The 26,899-nt window shown below is 43.4% G+C and overlaps 1 pseudogene; it reads right to left on the bottom strand.

Moving 5' to 3' along the window:
* Window positions 1-1,394: 1,394 nt before the first annotated feature.
* LOC138078715 (apolipoprotein L3-like) lies at window positions 1,395-22,898 on the bottom strand (annotated as a pseudogene).
* Window positions 22,899-26,899: the final 4,001 nt, after the last annotated feature.

The following is a 26,899-nucleotide window of genomic DNA, read 5'->3' as shown; positions in this document are numbered from 1 at the left end:
GTTTGTTCAAACCCATGTCCATTGACTCCAAGATGTCATCCAACAATCTCCTCCTCTGCTGCACCCTTCTCCTCCTCCCTTTCCCAGTGTTAGGGTCTTTCCCAACGTGTTGGCCCATCAAGTGGCCAAAGTATTGGAACATTAGCTTCACTATCAGTCCTTCCAATGAATATTCAGGGTTGATTTCCTTTAGGATTAACAGGTTTGATCTCCTTGCTGTCCAAGGGATTTTCAAGAGTCTTCTTCAGCACCACAGTTAAAAGCATCAATTCTTTGGCACTCAGCCTTCATTATGGTTAAACTCACATCCGCATGTGACTAGTGGAAAAGCCATGGTTTTGACTATACAGACCATTGTCGGCCAAGTGATGTCTCTGCTCTTTAATATGCTGTCTAAGTTTGTCATAGCTTTTCTTCCAAGGAGCAAGCTTCTTTTAATTTCATGGCTGCAGTCACCATATGCAGTGACTGTGGAGCCCAAGAAAATAAAGTCTGTCTCTATTTCTACTTTTCCCCCCATCTATTTGCTATGAAGTGATGGGACCAGATGCCATGATCTTAGTGTCTTGAATGTTGAGTTTTAAGCCAGCTTTTTCACTCTTCTTTTTCACCTCATCAAGAGGCTCTTTAGTTCCTCTTCAATTTCTGCCATTAGGGTGGTGTCATCTGCATAGTTCAGGTTATTGGTGTTTCTCCTCAGGGATCAAACCCACCTCTCCTGCATTGGTATGCAGATTCTTCACTACTAAGCCACCTGCGAAGCCCACATGTATACACATACAGGTACATGTCAAACGGAATCACTTTACTGTACATGTGAAAGTAAAGGAATATTGTAAATCAACTGTACTTCAATTAGAAAAAAAGAGAAAGAACAAAGACACTGCCTAATTAAGATAAACCTGCTGGGATCGAAGGTGAGCTGATGCTGGAGAAGGAGGGCTAGAGACCACCTCCAAGGGGAGACTCTTCTTGCTGGGACAGCAAACCCTGGGGAGGGCGATGGAGGAGCCTCAGATGCTTCTCCTGGACCTCAGTAATCGTAACCCTTTGATTTTCTCCCGTTTAAACGCTTTTATATTCTTGGCCTCTCGTTGCTTGTTCCCCTGCCTCTCTGTTCTGCCCCCAGTGCGTTCTTTAGTCCAAAATAAGTGGATCTCCCCTCCGGTCACTCTCCTCCCTTAGTCCAGGCTCCAGGCTCCTTCCTTCTCTCTCCTGTCTTCCACCTGTATGCATTCCTCCCCTGCTGTGTTCACCTGCAGTCATGCCAGATTCCTAATACCCAGCTCCATCAGTGTAGTCTCCCCTCCTTTTCCTTCTAACAAGGTGCTCTCAACCTTAACCTCACATGTGTGCCTGGTCCCTGTACTGTTCTGGGGTGGGGGTGTCAGGCCCTATCGCAGGCTCTCATAGGTGCGGGTGAATTCTTCCAAATTCTTCTCCAGGACCTGCGCCTGCTGCCTCAGCCTTTTAACTGACTCTGTCTTTGGCCCCTCGTGCAAGTGCTTTGCCTCTTTTACCAGGAAGGACACACCCGTCAAATGGAAGACATCTACAGTGACTGCACGCACCATCTGGGCTCCTCTGGACATCGCAAGAGCTATGCTTCCAAAAGCTTTCCTGACTGCCAATTTGGACTGAGACTTGAGTAGTGGTCATGAAGCACTGAGAACTGGCTGCTAACTGAGGGTCAGCTTTGGCCAGCTTGATGTTTTGGACATTCTTCCCAAGGCCTTTCATAGCTTGGTAGAGCTTCTTTGTAGAGGAAACAATCTGGGGTGTGATCTTATGTAGAAGCCCCAAAGTCACCTCCTTTTCATTGATGCCAGTTGACACAAGGCGACTGGCTTCAGTTTCTGCTGATGACCTGCTTTTACTTTCCAACATGATGGTGGACACACCAGTCACAGCAGCCACTTCTCCCAGCCCTGCCCCACCAACACAGTGTCAGACTGGCCCCCGCTGACATGGGTGCCAGAGCCAGGCCAAGGATGCTCAGGAAGCAAGACAGAGAGCCAGCAGAGGTGGCTGCCACCTTGGAGACGGTGCAGTCCCTCTGCACTCTGTCAACCTTGTCTGCCAGTGCCCGGAGCTTTTTTATGCCTTTCTCAAGTTTCTGTTTCACCTGAGGAAACATCTCCAAAAACCTCTGTCTGTCCAACTGGCCTCGTTGGAGCCTGTCTTAGTCCCCCACGGCCAAGTTTCTGTGCAGCTTGTTCAGATATTTACGTAGCGTATCTGCCTCTTCCCTGTAACAGTGAATGTCAAGTATTAAGAAAGACTGTTAGTCTGTAAAATAGGTTCAGCAAGAATTATTCTGCATAAGCTGCAGATTTTATTATAAATCACCAGGAAAGAATTTTACAAATGCAAACATTTTTTCAACATTAAACACATATTTGGGCATTGTAGATGCTCCATGTACATATTCAATCCTGGAATAAAGCAGCAAAAGTCACCTTAGGATACTCTTAAGAGAAGTATTTGATAAAGACATCTCATAGGCAGATCAACACCATCAGTTCTAAAGTGTGTGTAGAGTGGGAACTCCACAGATAAAACAAAGGCAAGTGGGATTAGAGCAGAAAAACTGTCACTCAGGGGCCTGAGAGCGTAGTGAGGAGTCAGCATTTTTTTGCCCTTGACTACTGGGAAGTTGTTCCTAAGGCCCTAGAATATTCTGGCTGATACAAGTATCCTTGTTGCCTGGGCCATTGGACAGTCTGACAAGGTGATGAGTAGCCTCTGGGTCACGTGGTATCAGTTCTGCGACCTCTGGAGAAGCTGGACTCTAGGGCATTAGGCTGACCTCCAGGAGGGGCTGGAGACCACAGGTCAGGATAATTTTTAAACAGGGTGAGTGTCCTTGGAGAGCAGTGTTCTGTGTGCCCTGCTGCACACTGAATCCAGGACATTAGCATGTCCTGAGGACAATGGAAGCTTCGTGTGTGAAACCTGCCCAAACTCTGCCCCGTGGCTGATGGGAAACTGCATCCCTCCATGTAATAAACTGTAACTGGGATCATGACAGCTTTCAGTGAGTCTGTGCATCCCTTGAGGGAGTTCTTAAACTTGAGGTAAGTTGTGGGAATCTCCCAAATTTGCCATTGGTGTCAAATGTAAGGACAGTCCTGGGAATTGTGCCCCCAGAGTTTTCAGATTGGCCAACTCTCTGTACTTGGAATGTTTAAAAATATCAAAACTCAGAGCTAAAAGGACCCCTAGTGATCATTTTGCCTGGCATCTGCTCTCCCCCAAGCCTGATTTCCTTGACCTTCCCAGAGGAAGATCACTAGGTCCATCACTGGCCCAGTTGACAGGGAAGCAGGAGCTGTACTGGGAGCCCTGGTTCCTCTTGGATGCTCCAGCCCACCTCCCTGCTCCTGACTCAGCACCCTGACATCTCGGGTATCACCAGCCTAACTCACACTTTACCTGTGACAGCTTCACCAGTCTGCACCCCAAGGCTGTGTGCAACTTTGTGGATCCTCTAAAGATTCAAGAGACTTGAGGAAACATCCATCTGAATGGCTGAGTCTGAAGAGACCGCCACTTGCACAACGGGTGGAGGAAGTGTTTTCATCTTGGGTGGGGATGCGTGAGGCTCCTCAGAATCCCTCAAATGACACACAACTGCAGCCACTCACTGTGACCCTGGAGGGCTCACTGAGCCATACGGCCTTCCCACTGTCAGGGGGACTCCACGTAGACTAGAATAGGGTCCCAGATGGAGTGAGAACCCAGGTCCCAGGCAGGGTGTGGAGGACATGGTCACCCAGGGCCCTCTAGTCCAGCATGAGGGGAGCCCATCAGGGAGGGAAGAAATGTCCCCCCTCCCACTCAGGGGACCTCTGCTAGGGTCACAGTCCCTTCAGGTCTGTGTCTTCGGGGCCCAGTCTCCTCACTCCAGTCCTGGTCCTGCTGCCCAAGCCTGCCTACTCGTCCTCCAACCTGGACCCTCTGCTCCACCGTTACCCCTGGGTCTGACCCTGGTCCAGGCCTCCCTGGGCCTTTGGATGAGATCTTTGCACTTGGTTCCCCACCTCCGACCCTTCAGTTCACTCTGAGGCCATAACCACAATCCATCAAATTGAATTGCTGTTCCCATTGAACACAGGACAGATCTGGGGCTCCAAGACATAAGTCCAGAGCCCCAGAGCTGGGCAGGGCTAGAGCCAGGATCCCACCAGCTCCACCCAGTTCCTCTGCAGCCTCTCTGCCATATGGGCCAGCAGGATCCTGCAGGGTTGGTACAGTTCCTAAGATGGGGAATGAAAGCACTCTAGTCAGAATCCCCAGGAACACAAAGTGATGCTGGTGTTAGGATTTCCTGACTTGTCCCAAAGGATATCCTTCTTGGTTCTCATCTCCAGGAAGAAGGCTCTTGACCCCTGTGTCTTTCCAACAAGCTTTTAAATTTTAACATTAGTTGAATATCTACTCTATACCGGCTATCATATGAAACACTTTGCATGCATGATCTCAGTGTCCTCACAATAAAACTGAACAGATAAAGAAACTAAAGCAGCAAGTAGTTCAGTAACTTGCCCAGGTCACATAACCTGCTCTTCTCGCAGGTTTCCATCTCTTCTCAACCTGAGGTTATATACTGCCAGCAAATGACGTGGAGGAAATATTCCTCATGCATTCTTGAGCTGGAACATCCTCAACCCCATTCATAGGATGCTCCCTGGAGGAGATGTGCCTGCCAGGAGGAAGCTAGCCTGGGTGACATCTTCTTTGGGGGATCTGGCTGACTTAGGTGAAGTTCTTGGCACACATGTGTGGGTTACCTGGACAAAGAAGCCTCAGCCACAAAACTCTCTCAGGGTTTCTCTTTAGTGAGTAGGAAATGCAGTTCTTCCTTGCTCACTCTTTCCAGAAATGTTCAATGACATCCTTAAAAAAGCTTTTGCCTTCTAGACAGAAAAATTAAAAGGTCAGAAGAAATTATGATGGAAGGTAAATGGTACTGAGTTTAAAGTGGTTAAAGTTCATCCTCCTGAGCAGTAGTCATCTTAGGTACTGATGATGGATTCACCTGGAGCTTTGGGTGGACTGTTCGTCCTCCCAAATTCATAAGATGAAGCCCTGAATGCTCCTCCACCCTTGCAATGACTATATGAAGATAGGAACTTTAAGGTGGTAATTATAATGATATGACACCATCCATAAGTGTATGGCCTTAATCCAATAAGATCAGTGTCCTTATTAGAAGAAAAACCAAACCTCTCTTCCTCTCTCTGTCCTGCAGCATGAAGACTTTTAATGTTTCTCTTTTTCCTGTGTCACTAAGGGAGAAAGGAATACAGGGCTCACGTGGAGGGAATACAAAACACTAAATCTGTGTATTGATTGATTGGGGTGGGGGTGGATGGGGGGACAACTGAGCACTTGGGTGTCTGCAGGCAAGCCTTTGAGATCAATAGAGTCAGTACCTGCCTGAGGTATCACACCTGATAAGCAGGTGCTTATATATGAGAGCACTTGGCAGGTGTCTAAACACAGAACAGGAAAGGGGGGATTCAGGAGGAGGGGAGAGGTTTCCACCTAAATGAATACATTCCAGGTAGAGGGGATAGCACCACACTTGGCAGGACCTACTGTGTGGCCCAGGCCATGGACACACACTATATTTGATCCTCATCACCACATAGGGAAATACTTTTCCAATTTTACAGGTGAGGTCACGTAAGGCACTCCACATCACATAGGTGACAGGTGACAAAAGCCAGCCTGGGGTTCAGTTCAGAGTCTGCTGACGCCTGCAGGGCAGTTGGGCTGGAGGCAGAGAAACTGGAGGAAACGGCCTCTGTGGTTACACTCCAGGATCTGGGAGCAGGAGGAAGCTTGGACAAAGGGAGAGGACAGGAGAAGCTCCAGGGATGCTGGGGAACTTCCTTTCCATGCCCCGCCTGGCCCTGGGTCCCCCTCCCAATGGCTGTCCTGGCTTCACTTCTGAGTCACTTATAGGACAACAGGGCGAGAAAGTGAATACCTTAGACTTGGCTCCCTGAGTAGAGGTCCTGGAAGGTCCTGGATGGATCCCTGGGTGGGGGAATCCCCTGACTCTTCTGGGGCCCCGAGGATGCTTATCCAGTCCCTTCTTGGTTCTTGATACTTCTCTAGGTTAATTCAGGCAGTTGGCACCACCTCAGTTCTGGGTCACAAGTAGGAACCAGCCAGATAAGAGACTGCTGACTACCAGAGTAGTCCCCAGGTCTTCTGAGCTCATGGTGGCAGCAGGGGGTCTCAGAAGTGTCCCTTCAGCTCCTTGTCTGCGTCAGGCTGGAAGGAGGTGTGGCTTCACCCTTGGGGAAGAAAAGGCAGACAGTTGGCTTGATCACCAGTGAGCAGTGACTGCAGGGCGCAGTGAGGGGCGAGGTCTCTGGCAGATTCCCCTGGGACGGCCACCAGTGCCACCAGGGACTTAACCCAGTGTGGTTCTCTGTCTCCTGGGCTCTGCTGGCCACTAGTCAAGGAAAGTTACTCATCATCCCACCAGTTCCCTCCAGGCCGAATCAGAGTCCTGATCTCCTGTTGGGGCACAAGGAGAAGGTAATTAGACAGGAGACAGTCATCTGCAAAGTTATAGGAGCAATAAAACCAGAGAAAGAAAAACAAACAGGAAGGAATACTCTGGAAATTGAGACTGGGAACACTTGTGTCACTGACTGGTAATAGGAGATATTGATCTAGCATCTATGATGTGCAGAGTCTTGAAACTCACCTAAACTTGGGTCAGCCCAAGTTTTCACACTGATTCCAGAGCCTGGACTTCAACCCAAGTCTTTCTGATCCGAATCCCAGGTTTGTGATGACTCTGCTCTGTGCCCTTTAATATACAAAAATATAACTTGTGGACATATGTTTGTCAGTAAAGAACTCTTCTCATTCATTCTAAAAGGATGTCTTGCTCCCTGTGCTCAAGTCTCGGCCTTGATAAAGTTCCTGGGGCTTCAGCTCCCACAGCCCATGTCCTCCTTGTTTCTGCAAGAGTCCTTATCCCACAAGGACCTGGAGTCCCGCTGGCCCCACCCCATCCCTCAGCCCCGCCCTGGGTGGCTGAGGACCTGAATGGTGCTCTGTCCTCTCTGCTGTCCTCCCCTGACTGTTTAATTTGGGGCTCTTTCTAATTGTTTATGTAAACATAATACAAAGAACACCCTTCTTGTGGAAAACTTTGCATGCATTTGACTGCTCCCTTATTTCAGAAGTAGAATAACTGTGTCTGAGTGGATCAACATCTAAAATTCTTTTCTACTTAGAGCCGTACTGCTTTGGAAAGAAACCACACCAATTTACATTCACACTCATGATATGTGGTGTGTCCAGCCTTTCAGTCTTGCCAGTTCTCAGCTGTTTCAGTAGCAGATCTTCATATTGATAGACTCTCTTTTGATTCTGGTTGTGACTATCTTGTGCTGGGAGATAACGAAAGAAAGCAAATGTTGCTTATGTTTATGTGCTATTTTAAGAATTTTAAGAAGCGTTTATTAACTACCCCTACTGAAACCTGGCTGAAATGATAGTAAAGGTCCTTATAGTTACAATAACAGCTATTGATGAGAGTGGTTTGTGTTTCTGACTTTGTTCTGCACTGGTATTTGCTCTAAGAGTTCACACATTATAAAGCATATTTATGATGTTAATAAGCTGGAAGTCTGTACCCATGTATCCCTGTTTATACTAAGGAAGCTGAACCATAGATGCTTTGTGATTTGCCCAAGGTCAGAAACCTTGTTCAACACAGACTGGGTTCCAACCCACTCTTGGGCTCAAGAACCCATACTCTGCCTCACTCTGTGGCTAATTTAAGAGAAAAAAAAACAGCCTGAATGGTGGCAATAGGAGCCTAGAGTCTTCAACACGTATTTGAGGACTGAGTGAATGGAGAAGTGATAGCTGAATAGAAAAGAGTAGAGGGAGAGAAACAGCAAGAGTGAGTAGAGGCGAGAAAAATGGTCTGCTGGGCAGAGCCCCAGAGAGGGACCAAGATGAGAGGGAGCCAGAGGGGAGGTCAGGGGACAAGCTCACCAATCCCATGGTGCACCCCATATTCACAGCAGCCTGACGTCTGCAACAAAGTGGGGAAATCAGAATGGAAAGACACCAGAAAAAAACTTCTGTTTTATGGAAATCACAGGTCCTCATCCAATCACTTTACAAAAATGCTCCCGTCAACCCTTCTCCATCTTAATTTGAATGGGCAATCCAGGATCAGACATATGAGAAATATGACAACCTGGAAAAAAACCATAAAAATGACGTCAGAAGAAACAGATAATTTTTAAAAATTATTTATGTATTTATTTGGCCAAGCTGGATCTTAGTTGTGGCAGTGGGATATTTTAGCTGTGGCATATGAACTCTTTGTTGAGCTTGTGGAATCTAGTTCCCTAACAAGGGATGGAACCTGGGCCACCTGCATTGGGAGCATGGAGTCTTAGCCACTGGACCACCAGAGAAGCACAAAACAGAGACCTTTGAAAATTGAAAAAATTTGAAAACTCAAACCCATGTCTCAAGAAGATTAGAAAGATATTTTATTCATAAAATGGGAACAAGATGCCTGGGAAAGGGAAATAAATAATGAAACAAACAAAAATAGATCTTGGAAATTAATAAACTGTTTACAAAATGACTGTAAAGATAGGATGGAAAAGAAAATCAAAGAAAGCTTGCAGAAAATTGAACAAACAAATGACCGAAGAAATGGAGCTAAATGGGGAATAGAAAGGTTACCATCATAGTTGTTTCTGAGAAAGTTATTTGGGAATGAGCTGCAGGGGAAAAAAAGGTGTGTGTGTTTTTATGGAGTGAGATAAGACATAACCTTGAAATATGTGGATCCAGGAATCAGGAACATCAACCAGAGAGAAGGGAATCCAAGGACCTTAGCTGGGCATGAAGCAGACCTAGAGAGAAACCAGTCCAGAACGGGATAGAAGTCCAGAATCTGTGGGAACAGGGGACATGATATCATATGAGGAATAGTTTGAAAGAAATGGAGGAAATATTGGAGATAAAAAATGTTAACACCCTTGTTTGATTTTTAACTTTTTAAACAAAACTGAGCATTTACACACACACCCACACACACACACACACACACACACATACACACACACATACACACACACATATATTTCGGAGAAGGCAATGGCAACCCACTCCAGTACTCTTGCCTGGAATATCCCATGGACAGAGGAGCCTAGTAGGCTGCCGTCTATGGGGTCACACAGAGTCGGACACGACTGAAGCGACTTAGCAGCAGCAGCAGCATATATATATTTGGATGACTGCATGACCAGATATCAAACCCTGGTCTATGGCAGTAAAAGTGGAGTCTTAACCATTGGACTGCCAGAATATTCCCAAAACAGAGCATTTAAACATGAGAACTAATGGATTTGTTGTCGATCAATATGAAAATTAAAGTACACTGCTAGAAGTTGGGAGATGAAGCCCTGAAGGAAGGAAAGGATTAATATTTCCTTTTCTTGTTTGTTTTCATTATTTATCTCCCTTTTCCATGCATCTTGTTCTCACTTTATGAATAAAATATCTTTCTAATCTTATTGAGACGTGGGTTTGAGTTTTCCAAAATTTTCCATTTTCAAAGTTCTTCCACCAGAGGGGAGTCAGGAAACATTGGCTGTACCTGAGGACCCCAGAAATAAAAGTTTAAATAAAGTGCTTATAACTATAAAGATTTCTAATATAGGATATAAATTTAGTAATATAATGACATTATGAGAAGATGGGGAAAGGTATGAGAAAATGGATTAACATAACTGAAATTCTTTCCTAGTAAGTAATTAAATATCAAAAATTTTAAATCAAGGGAAAGAAAAATGCAATACCTAGCACTTATTAGCTATTGTGGTTGATGACTCCCCTTTTTGCACCAAGCAACATTCCAAGTGCTTGGTAGGCTTTCACCTACTTTTAGTTCTCACAATGACCCTTTAAGAAAGGAAACTGAAGCTCAGAGAAGTTAAATAATGTGCTCAAAGTGCCCAGCTAGTGCCACAGCCAGAATTCGAGTCCAGGCTCCTATCTCCGGAGCAAACACTCTCACATTATTCTGTCCCCCAAGGTAAGAATATCATCTAAAGACATTAATTATCTAAAGAAAGAAGCTTTTCCTTGGGAAGAAATGAGCAGAATTCTCTGTAGAAATTGATTTATTTTGACACTATGCATTTAACACTTGGATTTTTTAAACTTTAAGACAGCAGAAGTAACTTTATAGTAGTTAGTAATCCACAAGAATGGGGTAGTGTCTGGTGCCACTGCCTTAAAATGGTGGGAGCAACCAGATGAAGTGCAAATAAGAAGGCTAACTGCTGCTGCGACAACTGTCAGTCTAGGAGACATGTTCATGTTGATGAAACCAAGTTCTCGACAAACATAGGGTGATAACACACAGAGACTGGAATAATCAGAGTGAACTGTGACCTTAAAGAGACACACTGTCCAGCAGCATCTTGCCCACCCACATGTGCACCCATGGGCTTCCGTCCACTCAGAGGAAGGAAGACCCCTTGCAAGGGGAGGTGAATTCCACAGGCTGGCATCTCTGTTCCTGCAAAGGCAAGGATGCTCTTGAAGATGCTCAGAGCAGTGATTACTAGGCGCACCCACACAGAATCATAATGGAAAATAAATATTATTAATTGGACCAGGCTGAATCTGTTAAAAGACATTAGTCCATAATAATATTAAAATTAGAATGCTTTAGAAAAAATATATCCAAAAAGGATTCACATGTACACACTGCTAAATGTAGAATAGCCATCAGGGACCTACTGCACAGCACACACAACTCTGCTCAGTGTTCTCTAGTAACCTAAACGGGAGTAGAATTTGAAAAAGAATAGATACGTATATGTGTATAACTGAATCACTGTACACCTGAAGCCAACAATACTGTTAATCAACGGTACTCAATACAAAATAAAAGTTATATATATACACCACCAAAGTTAGATATAAAATAGTAGTTGCAAATAAGAATTAGTATAATGGGAAGTATTTAATTCTTAATTGAATTTAATAAGAAGAGGAGTCTTGCATTCTATGGCTATTTTCCCTTCTGTTTATTCACGTGAGCATTTATAAAGTTTTGAGAAATAAAACAAGAAAAATACCTGACACCCCAAGACTGGCTTGTCGTCACAGCAGGGTGCTGCTCTTCTCCTGTTGAATGTAAAGGCTCTCAAAGAACTCCAGCCTCACACAGGGTCACCCTGAGAGCAGGAGCAAAGGAGACAGCAGAGACCCATCACTGTGCCCCCACCAACACCACACCTCCTCCCTTGGCTGAAAAGCAACACAGCTCCTTCTTTACCAATCACACGTTTACCCTCACTCTGGTCTCCATACACGGAGTTACTGAAACTCTCCTTGACTCCCGCCGCGCCCCCACTGCAGCCATTCTCTGCAGCACTCAGCCTAGAGTGGCCCTGTTTCCTTACAGCCTCCCACAAATCGCCTCACCTGAGCCCCATCCTAGAATCTTCCTTTCTACATCTTCCTCTGCGATGCCCAGGGTTCTCCCTCAGGAAGAGTAACCTAACCCTCGGCTTGTTCGCTAGGAAAAGTGTCTGGTGGCAGAGACTGGAGGCACTGACATGTGGGTGGAAGAGAATTCATACAGGCAGGCCCTGAAGCACGTGGGAGGGGAGAGTTGGCTGGTCCCCTGCCTCCTTCTCTGCCTGGAAGCTTTATAAGCCCAGGAGCCAGGTAGCCAACTGAAATCATGAAACACGAGGACCGAGTGCCAAGGCAGAGAGAGGAGGAGGGTATCAGCAGAAGAGACTGCACTTGGATCCTGCCAAACACTTGTAAATGTGGCTGCACCCTTGACCTCATCCTTCCGTCCTTCCCTCCCATTCTTGTCCTGGTCCTGACCCTTGTTGGGGCCTCAGCTGCCTGTGGATGCTGGACAGTGCTTCTGCTGCTGGATTACTGTCTGGAGTGTCCTCCTCTGTTAGCCTCTGACTGATCGCTTCCTGGAAAGGCTGTTGGTAGGGAGAAGAGAGGAGCCTGGAGAAACTTTTCCCCAGCCAACTGTATGGCCAGATGCGAAGCCTCACTAAAGAAGAGTGTGCTCCTTTCCGACTGCAGTAGGTGCCTGTTAAACATGCCCTGCTTTAAGGAGAAGAAAGAGACAGGCAGGGAGGGAGGGAGAGCAAGAGAGGAGAAGCAAAGGAGGGAGGGGGAAGGCAGGATGTAGAAGAAAATTAGGAAGAAGAAACAAAAAAATTATAATCAATCCTGAATCCCGAAGTGACCTAAATGTAAACCTGAAAGGAAAAAAAAAAGCCAACTACAAACCTACTGGACAAAAGGAAAACATACTGGAAAAATACTGCTGAGTTGAGGAAACTTTTCCCACCAGGACACAAATCCCAGAAACCACTGAACCTCTTAAAAATTGAAAATTGCAAAGGACACCATAAACCAGATCAGAATACAAGAGACCTGGAGACAGTGTTTGCAATATTTACAGTAGATATGGGTGAACATCCTCAACACACATAGGAGCTACAAACTCCTATGTGTGTTGAGGAGGCTACAAACCCACACGGGAAGACTGAAATCAGCTTTTAAAAACAAGAAATCAGAACAAGCAATTCCCCGGGAGGTGACTTGCCCAGGGTCACATAGCTCTCTGTGGGCAGAGCGGAGGCCCAGTCCAGACCTTAAGACATGGGTATATAGGTGGGGAATGTGATTTTATTATATTTTTTTTAACGGATCAAATTGTACATTTTATTCTTTTTTTTATTTTTTTCTTGATTTTTTGTTTCAGCTGGGCCTCCTAGTGTGTGGGATCTCATTTCCCTGACCAGGGATGAAACCCACAATACCCTCAGTGGAAGTATAGTCTTAACCATGGGACTTCCAGGAAAGTCCTAGGAATGCGAATTTTAAAATCCCAAAGTTTCTAGGTTTGGTCTCTGCCTGCCTAAACACAAAGATCTAAGGTCATGCCCCTCCTGTTATATTGACATGCCTACAGTTTGGCTTTTTTTTTAATCTTAATATTGCAAAACCAAGATCATAACACAGACAGTGCAGTAAGCCCTTCTTACTTCCTCCATCCGGGCCAGCCTCCCCTGCACAGGACCACTCATCGCCCACAGTCCTGGACTGAGGGCTCAGAGAGCACAGGAAGACAAAGCCCTGGGTCTCCCCACTTGGTCACCTGTCCTTCCCCTCTCAGGTCCCAGTGTCCCCTCAGAGCCTGGCACTGAACAGGCCCTGAGAGACAGAGTAGTGATAAACCTGGATTCCTTGTATCTCAGAAAGAACCCTTTCCCCATCAGCCTCAGCACAGCACCCGGGGCAGCCTCAAGGTGGCCAACACACAGGAGGAAAGGGTCTGACCTCCTCCATCCCCTCTGCCTCCTACAAATTGCCCAACAGACTGCATACCCTCAAAACACACACCCAGATAAGCTGCAATTATCTCATTACAAGATGTTTCACTTAAAGGATTTTCAAAGACCCTTTTCCACATAAGGCCCCTCTCCTTTCTGGGGTCACCACTAACATCTCACGGTTGCTCAAGAGAGCTGCAAGCTTCTAGACAGAACGCTTGCCAGGCTTCCAGCAGCTGACCCGTCCAGCCTCCAAGCAGGTGCACATTCAGGCCCTCGGGAGGGAGCAGCAGGAGGTGATGGGAGAGGTGGGGGGAGGCAGTGCTGGAGTCTGGGGTGCTGCCTCCTGTCAGCAGGGCCCACTCCAGTAGAAGTTCTGGGGGGGCCTTCCCTGCCCCTCCCAGCTGGTGGTGGCTGCAGCATTCCCTGACTTGTGGTTGCACCCCTGCATCCTGCCTCTGTCTTTTCATTGCCTTCTCCCCCTACTCTCTGTTGTCTCTGTGTGTATCTTACGGGGATGCTAGTTGATTTAGGGTCCACCCAGATAAGCTGCAATGATCTCATTACAAGATGTTTCACTTAAAGGATTTTCAAAGACCCTTTTCGACATAAGGCCCCATACACAGTTGCAGAGATTAAGTCATGGACATACTTTTCGGGGGGCCACCAACTAACCCACTACAGGACCCACAAATATCAGTTCTCCCCCCCTTAAGGTCCTGTGGATTGACTGTTCACCTTGCGCAGGAGCAGTGCTGGAGGGTGCCCATGTCTGCCCACCAAGGGGGAGGGAGCAGTCCCCAGGGCTGCCTGACCGCCCACCACACATGAGCATGAAAGCCAAGGGCCACTGATCACAGACTCCCTTTTGGAAGAGAGGGGATCTTGCTCCCTCTCCGGCCATCCACATGTGTCTTTGGAGCCTAAGGCATGCTAATACCCCTCCCCGTCCAGCCTCTCTTGTTCCCCCTGCTCATCCCTCCTCACTGCTGGCCCCTGAGGTGGACCATCCACCCTGGTCCCAGCAAGTGCTCACCTCTTCACTTGCCTCCACTGAGCTGTCGACTTTCCCACTGGTCTCTGACTGCTGGCATTAGACACCTCCTCATTCTTAATTCTGCCCTGATGTTTATTCTTCCAAGTAATTCCAAATCTTACTTTCAAATTGTGGTTGTGAATACAAAACCCAGAAATGTCTATGATCATTTTCTGGCTGTGGTCCCCTTGGGGCGATGGTGAGGTGCTCAGAGGGGCTCCACTGAGATTAAAGAACTGTAAGAGATTGAGAGAGGTCACATCTGACGCTGCGTCACAGCGTCTCCCCTGTATATGGTGACAATGGGCATTTAGAGACAGAGGACGAGGTGGCGGCAGGCCACTGAGCTTTACTATCTGACTGCTGGGCAAATAAAAAAATTTTGTTTCCCAGAAGGTTTTTAAAATATTGAATAGAGATTAATCTAGAGAGATCAGCAAAAAAGGTGACACTTATTCTGTGCTTTTTGAATAATTTTTGAACAGTGACCAGGTAATATCTTGTAGTTTTTTCCCCACAAAAATGCCATGCTTTTTCTGCATTGGTGGTTGTAAAAGAGTCTAATAATTGTCCCCAAATTTTCATCCTTCCCTCCTTTTTAAAAAAATAAAAAAGCTTAAAACTTTTTCTTAATGTAGTAAAATATACATAACATAAAATTGGCCACTTTAACCATTTTTAGTGTCCTTATTTTTTATACAGAAGACACTGAATTTTAGGTGGGTTCGTGGCAGCCCAGACTCTCCTGTAGCTCCATGTAACCTCACTGCTAAATTCTGACTAATCAAAGGTGAGGGGAATGATGTGTGGATCTTCTAGGACACGTCGATGAAGGGAAATTCCTGTGCTCCATGTCCTCTTTTGTCCTTCCTTTGGGCTGGAATGTGTGATGAGAACCAGCTTCCATGTACAACCCCCTGGGAATGATGGCAGAGCAATAACAGTCAACTTACATTCCACCTACCTCCCAAATACCTAGCAACTTGGATTTTCATATCTGAAATGAAAAAAATCTACATTGTTTGTTGATAATACCAATATATTTTGTGAGCCCTTTGTTACAGCAGCTCAGCATCCCCATCCCAACCAATACAAGACCTTGCCTAGGCTTCATCCCTCCTCTAGGCTTAGAGTCTTCTCATCCTTTCAGAACTCTGTCTGTCTGTTCAGACCCTGTGAGTTGACCATTGCTTGGATCATCAGTGGCTGTGACATTGACTTCTCCCAGGTTCCACGTCTGAGCCCTCCCATCTCCTGGAGATCCCAACACTGTGGCCTGTGAATCAGTGACCTCTTCAGGCTTCCAAGACTCAGTTCCCAGACTGGCCCAGCCTAGCCATGGTATCAAACAAGATTAAGAACCAGTCCCTACAAACTCCCAACCCTCAGCCTTCCCAAGGTAAGGTGGCAGGAGGAACTAGGATTAACTTGTAATAAGTATGGGCATGCTTTCTGGGGTGATGGAAAGGTTCTGGATTTATGTAGTGGTGATATTTATACACATAGTGAATATACTAAAAACTACTTTTCAATTGTGATTGTATGTTATGGGACTTATATCTCAATTTTTTTTAAATGTTACATTTTAGAAAGCTGTGGAGATGATAGGTGAAGAGATTCAGACAAGTACATCCTGAGAAGGGACAGGGAGTGAGAGGGTAACACCCAGAAAGGCTAAGGGTCTCCAAATGGAGGAAATAGGCTGCAAGTGTCAGACGTTCTTTAAACTACAAGGGTCAGATTTTTTCCCTTCTCTGTACAAATTTAAAAGGAGGTTTCTGAGGAGCATAAAGATGGCGGAGGAATAGGACGGGAAGACCACTTTCTCCCTCACAAATTCCTCAAAAGAACATTTCAACGCTGAGCAAACTCCACAAAACAACTTCTGGAGGCTGGCAGAGGACATCAGGCAACCAGAAAAGCAGACCATTGTCTTCAAAAACAGATTTTTAATCTTTGCTCTTAGGGTTTTTGTTGTCAATTTTGTACATTTAAAAACCCAAACTTCACTACCCAAGTTTACCTGAGAGCGAGATTACTGGCTTACCACTCTCTTCTCCTTTGGATTCTCCTTTTTTCTCCACCAGGTGGCCTCTGTCTCTTTTCTCCCCCATCTCTTCTCTATCCAACTCTGTGAATCTCTGTGTGTTCCAGACGGTGGAGAACACCTAAGGAACTGGTTACTGGCAGGATTTGTCTCTCTCCTCATTCCTCTCTCTTATCCTCCTGGTCACCTCTGTCTACTTCCTCCCTCTCCTCTTCCCCGTATAACTCCGTAAATACCTCTGAGCGGTCCAGACTATAGAGCGCACATTAGGAACTGACTACTGGCTAGCTTGCTCTCTCCTCTTTTGATCTCACCGCATCTCAATCCAGTTACCTCTAACTACCCCCTCCATCTTCTCTTCTCCTTGTAACTCAGTGAACCTCTCTGAGTGTCCCTCAATGTGGAGAAACTTTTCATCTTTAACCTAGATGTTTTATCATCAGTGCTGTATAGATGGAGAAGTCTAGAGGCTACTGTAAAAATAAAACTGAAAACCAGAAGCAGGAGGCTTAAATCCAAAGCCTGAAAACATTAGAGAACTCTTGAATTCAGGGAACATTAAGCAATAGGAGCTCATCAAATGCCTTCATACCTACACTGAAACCAAGCTCCACCCAAGGGCCAACAAGTTCCAAAACAAGACATACCACTCAAATTCTCCAGCAACACAGGAACTCTCCCCTGAGCTTCAATATACAGGCAGCTCAAAATTATTCCAAAACCTTTGATGTCTCATAACCCATTACTGGTCACTCCACTGCACTCCAGAGAGAAGAAACCCAGCTCCACCCACCAGAACTCCAACACAAGCCTCCCTAACCAGGAAACCTTGACAAGCCACTGATAGAACCCCACCCACAGTGAGGAAGCTCCATAATAAAGGGAACTACACAAATTACCAGAATATAAAAAGGCCACCCCAAACGCAGCAATATAACCAAGATGAAGAGACAGAGGAATACTCAGCAGGTAAAGGAACAGGAGAGTTGCCCACCAAACCAAACAAAAGAGGAAGAAGTAGGGAATCTACCTGAGAAGGAATTCTGAATATTGATAGTGAAAATGATCCAAAATCTTGAAATCAAAATGGAATCACAGATAAATAGCCTAGAGACAAGGATTGAGAAGATGCAAGAAAGGTTTAACAAGGACCTAGAAGAAATAAAAAAGAGTCAAAATATAATGAATAACGCAATAAATGAGATCAGAAACACTCTGGAGGCAACAAATAGTAGAATAACGGAGGCAGAAGATAGGATTAGTGAAATAGAAGATAGAATGGTAGAAATAAATGAATCAGAGAGGAAACAAGAAAAACGAATTAAAAGAAACGAGGACAATCTCAGAGACCTCCAGGAGAATATGAAATGCTCCAACATTCGAATTATAGGAGTCCCAGAAGAAGAAGACAGAAAGAAAGATCATGAGAAAATCCTTGAGGAGATAATAGTTGAAAACTTCCCTAAAATGGGGAAGGAAATAATCACCCAAGTCCAAGAAACACAGAGAGTTCCAAATAGGATAAACCCAAGGCGAAACACCCCAAGACACATATTAATCAAATTAACAAAGATCAAACACAAAGAACAAATATTAAAAGCAGCAAGGGAAAAACAACAAATAACACACAAGGGGATTCCCATAAGGATAACAGCTGATCTTTCAATAGAAACTCTTCAGGCCAGGAGGGAATGGCAAGACATACTTAAAGTGATGAAAGACAATAACCTACAGCCCAGATTACTGTACCCAGCAAGGATCTCATTCAAATACGAAGGAGAAATCAAAAGCTTTACAGACAAGCAAAAGCTGAGAGAATTCAGCACCACCAAACCAGCTCTCCAACAAATTCTAAAGGATATTCTCTAGACAGAAAACATGAAAAGGGTGTATAAACCCAAACCCAAAACAATAAAGTAAATGGTAACTGGATCATACTTATCAATAATTACCTTAAACATAAATGGGTTGAACGCCCCAACCAAAAGGCAAAGACTGGCCGAATGGATACAAAAACAAGACCCCTCTATATGCTGCTTACAAGAGACCCACCTCAAAACAAGGGACACATATAGACTGAAAGTGAAGGGCTGGAAAAAGATATACCACGCAAATAGAGACCAAAAGAAAGCAGGAGTGGCAATACTCATATCCGATAAAATAGACTTTAAAACAAAGGCTGTGAAAAGAGACAAGAAGGCCACTACATAATGATCAAAGGATCAATCCAAGAAGAAGATATAACAATTATAAATATATATGCACCCAATATAGGAGCACCGCAATATGTAAGACAAATGCTAACAAGTATGAAAGGGGAAATCAACAATAACACAATAATAGTGGGAGACTTTAATACCCCACTCACACCTATGGACAGATCAACTAAACAGAAAATTAACAAAGAAACGCAAACTTTAAATGATACATTAGATCAATTAGACCTAATTGATATCTATAGGACATTTCACCCCAAAACAATGAATTTCACCTTTTTTTCAAGTGCTCATGGAACCTTCTCCAGGATAGATCACATCCTGGGCCATAAATCTAAACTTGATAAATTCAAAAAAATCGAAATCATTCCAAGCATCTTTTCTGACCATAATGCATTAAGATTAGATCTCAATTACCGGAGAAAAACTACTAAAAATGCCAACATATGGAGGTTGAACAACACACTTCTGAATAACCAACAAATCACAGAAGAAATCAAAAAAGAAATCAAAATATGCATAGAAACTAAAGAAAATGAAAACACAACAACCCAAAACCTGTGGGACACTATAAAAGCAGTGCTAAGAGGAAAGTTCATAGCAATACAGGCATACCTCAGGAAACAAGAAAAAAGTCAAATAAATAACCTAACTCTACAACTAAAGCAACTAGAAAAGGAAGAACTGGAGAACCCCAGAGTTAGTAGAAGGAAAGAAATCTTAAAAATTAGGGCAGAAATAAATGCTAAAGAAACAAAAGAGACCATAGCAAAAATCAACAAGGCCAAAAGCTGGTTCTTTGAAAGGATAAATAAAATTGACAAACCACTAGCCAGACTCATCAAGAAGCAAAGAGAGAAAAATCAAATCAATAAAATTAGAAATGAAAATGGAGAGATCACAACAGACAACACAGAAATACAAAGGATCATAAGAGACTACTATCAGCAGTTGTATGCCAATAAAATGGACAACGTGGAAGAAATGGACAAATTCCTAGAAAAGTACAATTTTCCAAAACTGAACCAGGAAGAAATAGAAAATCTTAACAGACCCATCACAAGCACGGAAATTGAAACTGTAATCAGAAATCTTCCAGCTAACAAAAGCCCAGGTCCAGATGGCTTCACAGCTGAATTCTACCAAAAATTTCGAGAAGAGCTAACACCTATCCTACTCAAACTCTTCCATAAAATTGCAGAGGAAGGTAAACTTCCAAACTCATTCTATGAGGCCACCATCACCCTAATACCAAAACCTGACAAAGATGTCACAAAAAAAGAAAACTACAGGCCAATATCACTGATGAACATTGCAAAAATCCTCAACAAAATTCTAGCAATCAGAATCCAACAACACATTAAAAAGATCATACACCATGACCAAGTGGGCTTTATCCCAGGGATGCAAGGATTCTTCAATATGCGCAAATCAATCAATGTAATTCACCACATTAACAAATTGAAAAATAAAAACCATATGATTATCTCAATAGATGCAGAGAAGGCCTTTGACAAAATTCAACATCCATTTATGATAAAAACTCTCCAGAAAGCAGGAATAGAAGGAACATACCTCAACATAATAAAAGCTATATATGACAAACCCACAGCAAACATTATCCTCAATGGTGAAAAATTGAAAGCATTTCCCCTAAAGTCAGGAACAAGACAAGGGTGTCCACTTTCACTGCTACTATTCAACATAGTTCTGGAAGTTTTGGCCACAGCAATCAGAGCAGAAAAAGAAATAAAAGGAATCCAAATTGGAAAAGAAGAAGTAAAACTCTCACTGTTTGCAGATGACATGATCCTCTACATGGAAAACCCTAAAGACTCCACCAGAAAATTACTAGAGCTCATCAATGAATATAGTAAAGTTGCAGGACATAAAATCAATACACAGAAATCCCTTGCATTCCTATACACTAATAATGAGAAAGTAGAAAAAGAAATTAAGGAAACAATTCCATTCACCATTGCAATGAAAAGAATAAAATACTTAGGAGTATATCTACCCAAAGAAACTAAAGACCTATATATAGAAAACTATAAAACACTGATGAAAGAAATCAAAGAGGACACTAATAGATGGAGAAATATACCATGTTCATGGGTCGGAAGAATCAATATAGTGAAAATGAGTATACTACCCAAAGCAATTTACAAATTCAATGCAATCCCTATCAAGCTACCAGCCATTTTTTTCACAGAACTAGAACAAATAATTTCAAGATTTGTATGGAAATACAAAAAACCTCGAATTGCCAAAGCAATCTTGAGAAAGAAGAATGGAACTGGAGGAATCAACTTGCCTGACTTCAGGCTCTACTACAAAGCCACAGTCATCAAGACAGTATGGTACTGGCACAAAGACAGACATATAGATCAATGGAACAAAATAGAAAGCCCAGAGATAAATCCACACACATATGGACACCTTATCTTTGACAAAGGAGGCAAGAATATACAATGGAGTAAAGACAATCTCTTTAACAAGTGGTGCTGGGAAAACTGTTCAACCACTTGTAAAAGAATGAAACTAGATCACTTTCTAACACCACACACAAAAATAAACTCAAAATGGATTAAAGATCTAAATGTAAGACCAGAAACTATAAAACTCCTAGAGGAGAACATAGGCAAAACACTCTCCGACATAAATCACAGCAGGATCCTCTATGATCCACCTCCCAGAATTCTGGAAATAAAAGCAAAAATAAACAAATGGGATCTAATTAAAATTAAAAGCTTCTGCACAACAAAGGAAACTATAAGCAAGGTGAAAAGACAGCCTTCTGAATGAGAGAAAACAATAGCAAATGAAGCAACTGACAAACAACTAATCTCAAAAATATACAAGCAACTTATGCAGCTCAATTCCAGAAAAATAAACGACCCAATCAAAAAATGGGCCAAAGAACTAAATAGACATTTCTCCAAAGAAGACATACGGATGGCTAACAAACACATGAAAAGATGCTCAACATCACTCATTATCAGAGAAATGCAAATCAAAACCACAATGAGGTACCACTTCACACCAGTCAGAATGGCAGCGATCCAAAAATCTGCAAGCAATAAATGCTGGAGAGGATGTGGAGAAAAGGGAACCCTCTTACACTGTTGGTGGGAATGCAAACTAGTACAGCCACTATGGAGAACAGTGTGGAGATTCCTTAAAAAATTGCAAATAGAACTACCGTATGACCCAGCAATCCCGCTGCTGGGCATACACACTGAGGAAACCAGAATTGAAAGAGACACATGTACCCCAATGTTCATCACAGCACTGTTTATAATAGCCAGGACATGGAAACAACCTAGATGTCCATCAGCAGATGAATGGATAAGAAAGCTGTGGTACATATACACAATGGAGTATTACTCAGCCATTAAAAAGAATTCATTTGACTCAGTTCTGATGAGATGGATGAAACTGGAGCCGATTATACAGAGTGAAGTAAGCCAGAAAGAAAAACACCAATACAGTATACTAACACATATATATGGAATTTAGAAAGATGGAAATGACGACCCTGTATGCAAGACAGGAAAAAAGACACAGCTGTGTATAACGGACTTTTGGACTCAGAGGGAGAGGGAGAGGGTGGGATGATTTTGGAGAATGGCATTCTATCATGTATACTATCATGTAAGAATTGAATCGCCAGTCCATGTCTGACGCAGGATACAGCATGCTTGGGGTTGGTGCATGCGGATGACCCACTGAGATGTTATGGGGAGGGAGGTGGGAGGGGGGTTCATGTTTGGGAACACATGTAAGAATTAAAGATTTTACAATTAAAAATAAATAAATAAATTAAATTAAATTAAGAAAAAAAGGAGGTTTCTTTTAAAATTCTGTATTGCCATGACGATGCCTGGTTCCACCTGAACTTAACTTTTCTCTAACCTTGAACTAACCAGTGCATTTTTCTCATGGAAATGTTTTTCTTAAACTATGTTAATGAACTATGTATTTACCCTAGATTCTGTCTTTCTTCAAATCGGCTCCAGTTCTGTTTTGCCTAAGACTCAGAAATGACATTACAAACCAGTATGTTTTACTCATGCAAATGTTCTCTTAAGCTATGTTAATGAGACTATGTCTTTGCTTGGAAAACTGCCTTTCTTCAAGATTCATGTTAATTGTTTTATGGTCCAGGAAAACTCACCTTGTACCAATGTTATCTCAAAATGCATGTTGTAGGTGAGGGGTCTGGTGCCAGTCTCTGAGTTTTGAGATATTTCCTTTCTCTAATAAGCAGCCTACTAGTAGGTATATAACTTTCTACTAAAGACTAACAGGAGGGTACTACTTCTGCCCCCTTCTGATGTCTATGTTGGAAGCTTTCTCTATCTCTTTTATACTTTAATTAATCTTTATTACACAAAAGCTCTGAGTGATCAAGCCTTGCCACTGGCCTCAGCTTGAATTCCTCTCCTCTGGAGGCCAAGAATCCCAGTGTCTTTCATGGCTCAGCAACAACCTTTCAGGAGGGTCAGATGGAGAGAGGACAGGGTAGAGAGGAGGAAGCCATGACCAAATCTCTTCCTGCAGAAAGCAAAGTGACAAGTGACAGGGGTCATGCTTGGAGCAGCTGGTTCCTGAAGGTGAAGCACATTCAGGGGCTCTGGAGGGGATCCCGGCAGAGTGGATGAGTTGGGAGAGGCCTCCAAGATCCTTTCTTATGGGTCTAGGATCACCTATCCACAAAAAGCAATGAACTACTGATACTCGCAGCCAGTTGGGTGGGTCACAAGGACAGTTTTGTTGAGTGAATGTTTTAAAAGGTCAGTCTTAAAGTGTTACACACTGCCTAAGTCCACTTATAAAATATTCTTAAAATGCCAAAATTCTATGGATGGAAAACAGACCAGTGGTTTTGCCAAGAGTTAGGGAAGACCCAGGAAGGGTGACCTGAAAGGCCCAGCACAGAACGTTTCTAGTGACAGAACACTCTGTATGTCAGTTGTCATGTTGGTTAAATGGGGAATCTGCACATATGATAAGATGCACCAAAACATAACAACAAGAGCATGCAGCAATTGGTGAAATTCAAGGAGGTCTGTAGTCTAGTTAGTTGTATTCTGATAGTGACTGTAGCTACATAAGTTATCACTGCTGTAGGAAAAGTGGGTGCAAGACACACGGGACCTCTCTGTAGTATTTTTGCAACTGTGTGGTTTTGTCTATGAGTCTATACTTACTGTTGTGTTTTTTTTTAAGTCTCTGATTCAAGAGCTGAATTTTGGAGGCAAGGATCAGTGGGTAAAAGAAAAGGAGGTGAGGCCAGCTTTGTGACCTTGGGAAATGAATGAATCCTCTACGTTTGCTTTCTCATCCATGCACAGGAATGACGAGAACAGCAGACAACTTGCTGGGGCTTTGAAAGAGGAAAGGAGGTGATGCCGACATGGTGAGCCCAGAAAACAGCTGTTCCTGTTGACTGAGCACCTAATGTTCGCCAAGCCCAGTCCCTGCCTTCTCTCACTCATCCTATCAGTGACTCTGCAGGCTACTCACTCTTTCCATGAGCAAGGACACCAAGTCACAGCAAAAAGGTAGAGGAGATGAATCCCAGGAGGGCTGCATGATGGCAAATCCTCTCGTCACTCACAGAAGACAGGGAGACATGCACACAGCGGAATGGGGCTCAGAGCCCCTGTGACGGAAGAGTTCAGGCAGCTTTCTCCCTGAGGTGGAGTGTTGCAGGAGTGAGTTAGCACTTGGCACCAGTCACAGTGAGGCCCTGTGGGGCCAGCCAGACTCCCTATGCCCACTAGGGACTAGGGTCTCTGGACTCACTTCATAGACCAAGCAGTATTTGATGTTTATGACTCATCTCAAGCTAATAGGGATCATTTATGGAAGAAAATTACATTTTTAGACTACTGGAGGGTTTAAGGATTTCTTTTCCTCTAAGGAAATGACATAGTCCAGAAAATAGACCCAACAAGAGGCAGAAAGACCAGCCCAATTTCCCCATTTGGAGGGCAAGTCTGAACCTTAGTTTTCCTGGGTGATACGGGAATAATAACTATTTTCATCACAAGGTTGTGGTAGCTTCCACAATGATGTGTATGAAAGTGTTTTGCAGACTAGAAAGGGTTCAGGTGCTGCTATGTTTTTCCACAAAGTTTCAGCTTTTTAACAATTTTTAAATTAATTTTAAAAGTTATCAGACTTACCATTTTAGCCATTTCTTAAGTGTTCAATTCAGTGGTATTAAGGACATCCACATAGCTGTACAACTAGCATCACCATCCACAGAATGTTTTACATCAAAAATGAAACTCTGTCCCAATTATATACTAATACCTCATCCTCCCTACCCTCCATCCCTGGCAAGTACCACTCTACCCCTGGTCTTCGTGAACTTGCTCCTCTCAGGACCTCATGTGAGTGGAAACATATAGTATTTGTCCCTTGTAATGAGATTTTTTTTCTTTCTTGTTTATTTCCTGTGGCAAAATCTTTACCACGTAAAATTTACGACTTAACCATTTTCAAATGTACAGGTGAGTGGTATCAAATACATTCAAATGTTGTGCAGCCATCACCACCATCCATCTCCATATTCTTTCATCCTAAAAACCTGAAACTTCATTAGACCATAACGCCCCACTCCCCCCTCCCACTACCCCTGGCAACCATCCTACTTTCTGTCTGTATCAATCTGACTACACTGCCTACCTAATTAAAACAGAAAATATAGTAAGTCATTTGTGACTGGTTTATTTCACTGAGCATAATGTCTTCAAGGCACATCCAGGCTAGAGCATGTGTCAGAATTTTCTTCCTTTTATTTTTTTTAAATTTTATTTTTACTTTATTTTACTTTACAATACTGTATTGGTTTTGCCATACATTGACATGAATCCATCACGGGTGTATACAAGCTCCCAATCCTGAATCCCCCTCCAACCTCCCACCCCATATCATCTCTCTGGATCATTCCCATGCACCAGCCCCAAGCATCCTGTATCCTGTATCGAACATAGGTTGGCACTTCGTTTCTTACATGATAGTATACATGTTACAATGCCATTCTCCCAAATCATCCCACACTCGCCCTCTCCCTCAGAGTCCAAAAGTCCGCTCTACACATCTGTGTCTCTTTTGCTGTCTCGCATACAGGGTCATCATTACCATCTTTCTAAATTCCATATATATGTGTTAGTATACTGTATTGTTTTTCTTTCTGGCTTACTTCACTCTGTATAATCGGCTCCAGTTTCATCCACCTCATTAGAACTGATTCAAATGTATTCTTTTTAATGGCTAATACTCCATTGTGTATATGTACCACAGCTTTCTTATCCATTCATCTGCTGATGGACATCTAGGTTGTTTCCATGTCCTGGCTATTATTAACAGTGCTGTGATGAACATTGGGGTACATGTGTCTCTTTCAATTCTGGTTTCCTTGGTGTGTATGCCCAGCAGTGGGATTGCTGGGTCATAAGGCAGCTCTATTTGCAATTTTTTAAGGAATCTCCACACTGTTTTCCATAGTGGCTGTACTAGTTTGCATTCCCACCAACAGTGTAAGAGGGTTCCCTTTTCTCCACATCCTCTCCAGCATTTATTGCTTGCAGATTTTTGGATCGCTGCCATTCTGACTGGTGTGAAGTGGTACCTCATTGTGGTTTTGATTTGCATTTCTCTGATAATGAGTGATGTTGAGCATCTTTTCATGTGTTTGTTAGCCATCCGTATGTCTTCTTTGGAGAAATGTCTATTTAGTTCTTTGGCCCATTTTTTGATTGGGTCGTTTATTTTTCTGGAATTGAGCTGCATAAGTTGCTTGTATATTTTTGAGATTAGTTGTTTGTCAGTTGCTTCATCTGCTATTGTTTTCTCTCATTCAGAAGGCTGTCTTTTCACCTTGCTTATAGTTTCCTTTGTTGTGCAGAAGCTTTTAATTTTAATTAGATCCCATTTGTTTATTTTTGTTTTTATTTCCAATATTCTGGGAGGTGGATCATAGAGGATCCTGCTATGATTTATGTCGGAGAGTGTTTTGCCTATGTTCTCCTCTAGGAGTTTTATAGTTTTTGGTCTTACGTTTAGATCTTTAATCCATTTTGAGTTTATTTTTGTGTGTGGTGTTAGAAAGTGATCTAGTTTCATTCTTTTACAAGTGGTTGACCAGTTTTCCTAGCACCACTTGTTAAAGAGATTGTCTTTACTCCATTGT

The sequence above is a fragment of the Capricornis sumatraensis genome, chromosome 4, assembly GCF_032405125.1.
Source record: "Capricornis sumatraensis isolate serow.1 chromosome 4, serow.2, whole genome shotgun sequence".
Taxonomy (NCBI): Eukaryota; Metazoa; Chordata; class Mammalia; order Artiodactyla; family Bovidae; genus Capricornis; species Capricornis sumatraensis.
This window is presented reverse-complemented; position numbering and strand designations above follow the sequence as displayed.